This window comes from Vicugna pacos, chromosome X, assembly GCF_048564905.1.
Source record: "Vicugna pacos chromosome X, VicPac4, whole genome shotgun sequence".
NCBI classification, from domain to species: Eukaryota; Metazoa; Chordata; class Mammalia; order Artiodactyla; family Camelidae; genus Vicugna; species Vicugna pacos.
The window spans coordinates 13,251,105-13,257,920 of NC_133023.1; the positions used below are offsets into that span (position 1 = coordinate 13,251,105).

The 6,816-nt window shown below is 38.6% G+C and overlaps 1 non-coding gene across 1 annotated transcript; it reads left to right on the forward strand.

Moving 5' to 3' along the window:
- Nucleotides 1–1,446: 1,446 nt before the first annotated feature.
- LOC116278287 (small nucleolar RNA SNORD90) lies at nucleotides 1,447–1,545 on the forward strand. The gene has a single exon (XR_004187673.1). It is a non-coding gene; the product is annotated as a small nucleolar RNA SNORD90 (small nucleolar RNA).
- The last annotated feature ends 5,271 nt before the right edge of the window (nucleotides 1,546–6,816 follow it).

A 6,816-nucleotide genomic window follows, 5' to 3' on the forward strand; every position in this document is an offset into this window, starting at 1 on the left:
AAATTCACTTAGACATCTTTTAAAATATACACAAAACATGAAACCCTAGTGTTTCAGCATTTCAAAAACTTGCTCTAAAATTTATTATCTATCCCATTAAATATATAAATACCAGGTAGCTTAAATATTAGAATCATGTCATTTTCCTTTGTGATTTATAACTTTCCTTCTCAGGAGAAAAATTTTTTAAAATGATACATGAAGGGTGACCTAGCAAGTCATTCAAAAAACACTGATTGAAAAAAATGGGTAAAGATTGCGATCTTTAGGAAAATATTTAAAGTGAGATTTGAGTAAATTCTCAGCTTAAGGTGCTAAAGGCTTCAAGGAAGTGGGACAAAATACCATTTTGAGATCTGATAATGAGAGGATTAGAGTTAGGACCAAACACTCTGGTAGGTATATTATCTAGGAATTCAGAAGGGAAGAAATAAGATAATTATCTCACAGGATTGCTGAAAAGCAAGAGTGATAAGGGAGGCAAACAGTGCTTCCTAAATATTTGATTCCTAAGGAAATGCACTAGGAGGAGAGAGACAGGCTGACAGACTATTAATATGGTCAGTAAATATGGGAAAGATAGCTCTTGATTGCTTTATATTGCCAATTGTGTTTAATAGGGCTTTATAATGTGATCTCAGTGAGGTCATTTTTGGCTGAGTTGGAAAATGCTAATGTCTGTCAGAATACTGAAGTAAGGATTTGCTGGCCTGCTGGGAGAGATTGAGACAGAATTTGTTGCTGAAAAGCATGTTTAAGTCCATTGGGAAAATCAGAGAAGACAAGAGAAAATTTTCTAAGAGAAAAGCAACAAGGGGTTGTCTGTACTTTAATTCTGCCACAGCACTTAAGTGTCAATAATGTAGCCCTGACACTTGTCTCATTTGCCAGGATGACTTTAGGTACTTTAGGTAGATTGGGAGAGAAGCTAAGGATCATGGAAATGCCAAATTCTTGACTAAGAAGTAACATTCCTACTAGACGGCATTAAATTCCAACTAGATACTCAACTTTTTTTTTTTTTTGATCAGGAGTGGGCAAACTTTTTCCTGGAAAGGGCTAGTGTGCTAGGCAAAATAATGGCCTACAAAGATGTCCATGTTTTAATCCTCAGAATCTATTAATATGTCACCCTATGTAGTAGAAGGGACTTCAAAGATGTGATTAAGTTAAAGATCTTGAGAGAGGGAGCTTATCCTGGACTATGTGAGTAGTCTAGGACACAATCTAATTGCACGGGTCCTTAAAATCATATAAGCTTTCCCAGCAGTCATCAGAGGGCGATGTGACTATGGAAGAAAAGCAGAGAGAGATGCAACATCTCTGGCTTTGAAGATGGAAAAAGGGGCCATGAGCCAAAGAATGACAGCAGCCTCTAGAAGCTGGAAAAGGCAAGGAAACAGATTTTCCCCTAGAGCTGTCAGAAGAGAATGTCAGCCCTACCAAAACCTTGATTTTAGTCTAATGATGAATTTCATAGGGCAGATTCTGGGATGAAAATTTAACTCATCACTAATATTCCTAGTATTGGCACCACAGGAGCCTCTAGCGGTCCCCGCCGCCACATACATCGCCATGCACAGTGGGTAGAGATCAGGGGCCAGTGAAGAGAGCCCTTAGTCCTGGGATACGGGGTGTGGCCAGAAAGGTGGCCACCCGCTCACCAGTCATGCAAGGCAGGCTCGTGGGAAACCTTGTGCTAAATCATTCCTAGATGACCTGCTTCTGGGTGGGGGTTTCCTACCTAGCAGGGTAGCTCCCTCAATGTGATCAACTGAAAGTCAGTCCTGGACACAAGTTTGAAAAAGAGAGGAAAAGAAAAACAGAGGGAAAAGAGGGGGAAAAAAAGATAAAACTGGGGGGAAAAAAAAAGAAGAGGAAAAAGAAAATAAATTAAAAGATTAAAAAAACCAAAAACCATGATTTTAGCCTAGTGAGACCCTGTCAGATTTCTGATCTACAGAACCATAAAATAATAAATTTGTGTTGTTTTAAGCCACTATATTAGAGGTAATTTGTCATGGCAGCAATGGCCAGATCGTAACTATTTTGGGCTCTGTGGGTCATACAGGCTTTGCCACAATCACTCAACTCTGCCACCGTAGCACAAAAGCAGCCACATACAGTATGTAAATGATAGGTGTGGCTGCGTGCCAATAAAATTTCATTTAGAGAAAACAGACTGTGGTGCTTTAGTTTGCCAGCTCCTGTTCTGGATGTCTAGGAGACAGCAGCAGTCATCCTTCTGTGTCCCATGGGTCATGCCCAGACACAGAAACCTTGCTTACAAAATGTGAGGTATACATCTACTGAGAGCAGAACAAAAGTCTGATGCAAGACCTGCAAATGAAGTTATTTTTTACAAGGAGTTTAAAAACAAAATTGAAAAACAGTATCTATTTAACTCATAGGTTTTTGCATTCTTTTCACTGTAACACAATCCAAGTCAACTAAGATTGAAGGTACACACCCCTATAAGTCAGCAACCCAGAATGCTAGATGTATACAAAGTAGAAATGTGTGCAGCAGAGGCATGTGCCAAAATGTTCACAGCAGCACTATTCATAATAGATCCAATCGGTAAACAACTCACAGATCCATCAAGAGTAGAATGGATAAACTGTAACATATTCACACGGTGGAATAATAGACTCCCCAAACAGAGGAAATACAGCTACATGCATCAACATGGGTATACCCCGCCAACAAAATTTAACTGAAACAAATCAAACACAAAAGAGTAGAGACTGTATTATTCCATTTATTTGAACCATACGATCTAGGAATTCTGCTACTGGGTATACACCCAAAAGAGTTAAAAGCAAGGCCTCAAAGAAATATCTGTAAACCCATATTTATAACAGCATTACACACAATAGCTAAAACAAGAAGCAACTCAAGTGTCCACTGACAGACGAATGGATTGTCAAAATGTGGCCATTATACTAAGTGAAATAAGCCAATCACAACAAGATAAACACTATACAATTCTACTTATATGAGATACTTAGGATACTCAAAAACATAAAGACAGAAGGTAGAATGGTGGTTGCCAGGAGCTGGGGGGAGGGGAGAATGGGTAATTATTGTTTAACAGGCACAGAGTTTCAGTTTTATAAGATGAAAAGTTATGGGGATGGAGGGTGGTGATGGTTTCAAAACAATGGGACTGTACTTAATATTACTCAACTGTATACTTAACAGTGGTTAATATGGTAAATTTTGTTATGGATATTTTACCATAATAAGAAAAAGTGTAAAGACTATTATTCTGTTTATATAAAGTTCAAAACCAGGCAAAACTAAGCTAGAATGTTTAAGGTTATACAAGAAGTCAATGTATAAAGACCACTAGGAACTAAACACTAAAAAAAAAATCAGGATAGTGACTTCTTGGCAAAGGAGGTAGGGCACACCAAGACCTTCCTGGGGCACTGTAAATGCTCTCTTGACCTGGGTTGTGATTCATGTGAGCTCATTTCACAATCATTTATTAAGTTATGCATTGTTGTTTTCTGTCCTTTTCTATGTGTGTGTGTTATTTCACAATTCAAAAGATTTAAAAGAAAAATATCAAGTTGTACTCTGCAGAAATCCTATCTAATTTGATGTTATTCAAACATGCCCAGCAACTTTAATAAAAGTTTTTCTTCCTGGGAGATATGCTTAGAATATTAGTATAGGTGGCTCCCTGAGAATTCAGCAGCCATGATGATATGGGTCATCAAAATAGGGAAATAAAAACAAATACATATATTCATAAAGAATAAATGAATAAATAAAAGCCACCCTTGACTGCCACACACAGTAACTGCTGGTTTGCAGCAAACCTCTAGGCTGTAAGCATTATTTCAGTCCATTTTCTAATTCAATCTGGATCCATTTCACTGAAATTTTGTATAACTTGGTTTAAAATCAAAAGAGTGTCCCTATATCTTTACCCCTTTCTCCAGTGCCTCCCTCCCCGCCAAAGAATAGAAAGAAAAAGAAAAGCTTTTAAGTGCCCACTTTAATCCTGATGCTTGACATTCTTGAATTACATAACAAGAAAGAAATATATTTACTTTGCAAATTGGACTGTAGCCATTCTCTCTACACTCCCCACTTCATTAACTCAAAGTTTCAAGAGTTAAAAAGAATAGTGGGTTTAGGAACAAGAGAGGAAACTTAGCTTAAAAAAAGGTTTAGATGTCTTTGATTGTAGAATTCTGCTTCCTTTGCTTTTAAATGGTTACTACTGCCTTTCAATATTGGATTCATTAACATTAATTTCATTATTAGAAAATACATTACTAACCTCTAATCTACTGAAAGGAGAATTTCTCTTTAAAATTAAGGAAGGAACTATCATCTTTAAACCACACTGATTAAATCTCTAAGTGAACAATAAAGCATATTACCAGTCACATTAATGTGCTCATCCATTTCTCTTTTGGTGATTTTTGGTAAAGCTTAAGTTATTGGTCTTACTAATTTAAATTATAAATGGGTTTTGTTGTTTATGGTTTTGGACTTTGTTGTTTTACAAAAAATGAGTCCACCAGGGCTTCTTGACTTGTAGGTATAGAGCTATCTATTCAGGTTGAGAGTTTGTTATATCTTTCCACTAGGAACATTCATGCTGTAGGATGGATTTTCCTTCCTCAGAATGACAAACCCTATTGCTGGCAGGTAATTTCTGTTGGGGTGACCAAGAGAAAATGATCAGACCACTTGGCCTGGATTGTACTGATTTTGAGGTCGGTGGGATTAAAACACGCAAACACTCCTGTTGTCAAAAGCAGGTTGATTTCTCTATTATATTTCCTTTGACTTATTTCAGCGACAAGCACCTCAGGTGGACTCAGCTGGTGGGAAATCCCCGGCATTTGCGCCAAGTGAAATGTATGTCAGTATTTTTCTATAGCAGCTCCCTGAAGTTGATCTAATTCACACAATAGCCATGTCTGGACCCCTCCCACTGCCCTTGCCCCTAAATTCCTCACCATGTAATGACCAATTCATTAAATTCCCCTATAAAGTGCTTTGAGCTACTTTAGAAGACAATCCGTTATGCGCTGAATTGTGCCCTCCCCAAATTCTGAAATCCGAAACCCCAGTAGTTCCGAATGTGAATCTTTATTTGGAGATGGGGCATTTAAAGAGGTGAATGAGTTAAAATGAGGACATTAGGGTGAATTCTAATCCAATATGACTTTTGTCTTTATAAGAAGCGGAGATTAGGACAGATTGGCACCAGGGACACATGCACACAGAGAAAAGACCACATCAGACTATAGCAAGAAGTTGGCCATCTTGCAAGCATCAAAAGAAACCAAACCTGCCCACACCTTCATCTTGTTCTTCTAGCTTCCAAAACTGTGAGACAACAAATTTCTGTTCATTAAGCCCCCCAGTCTGTGGTACTGTTATGGCAGCCCAAGAAGACTAATACAATTCTATTGAGTCATTCTCCACACAGGGGCTCTCAACCTCTCTCTAGTTCCAGCAGATTGCTTTAATGCTTTGAATCCTTACTCCTGTATGTACTTATGACATTTGCCATCCATGTGGCTTTGTGACTCCACTAGAAGTGAAGTACATGTTCCCACACTACTGATACTGGTCTTGGCCATACAATTTGCTTTGCCAATAGAATGTGGGCAAAAGGGCCGATGTGACAGTTCTCAGCCAAAGCCTAAGGGATGTCACATGTCTCTGCTTGCCCCTTTCATAAATTTGTCATCAAATATGGAAATGCCTCAGGGAGCCCACTGGTCCAAAGAGGATGAGAGACAGGTGCATGAGTACTAGAGCCAAAATGTATCCAAGAACCAAGGTCGATCTAGATTTGCATCCTGAAGGAGAACCGTCCAACTGAGTCCTATCCTCACTCAACTTACACATCTGTGAGAATGAGAATGAACACTTAAAACACTTACTGTAAGCAATCGGATGTTGGATGAGAACATACAAGAAGATATTATTATGGTAATAGGTAACTGATTAAAAACTCCAGTCTTAACACAGTAAGATCCTGCTTTAAGAAGATCCAAGCACACAAAATCCAGTAAACTACACATGCGCATATACAATAAGGAAGATCATTCATATGCCATAAAAGCCCCTTCAATTTGTAAACATTATTTATCTATTTACAATATTATTTGATTTTTACATTGTATAGGGTTGTGTCTGTGTGTGTGTGTGTTTTTTTTTAAAGAATTTATTGAGATAGATGCAGATGTAGTAACAGGATTGGTTTGGTTTGGTTTGGGTTTGTTTCAGTCCCAGATAGGGTAAGGACTGCTCTATAATCAAGAAATCTAACAAAAACAAGTGGAGGGGGCAAGTAGGTCAGTAACTGATATTTTAATCTGATTGAAGACAAGTGCAGAAAATGATCTAAACTAGAACATGGTTAAAGTCCATGGTTCTGCTGGATTTGGAAGCCCGCTGGGCATGTGATGGTTTCCGTGCTAGCAGTGCCTCGAGGACACTCTCCTGCCTCTGACAAAGGGCTAAGACTCCTACGTCCAGGGTCAGCAGAGTTTATTTCTACCTTCTGCCTTCTCACTGCTCTGAGGGGCTTTGAGCCAGAACATTCTCTCTCTGGACCCACTGTACCGGCAGTAGCCGCCGTCCCTTTTATGTCTTGTTTTTCCGACTTGACTGTCAGCATCAAGGGAGGACCCATGGCTTACATCTCCCACAGAACCTACTTCAGTTCTCTTTATGTAGGAGACCTTCAGTAAGTGATGGTTAAAGACATGGAAACAACCTAAATGTCCATTGATAGATGAATGGAAAAAGAAGTTGTGGTATATGTGTATGTGT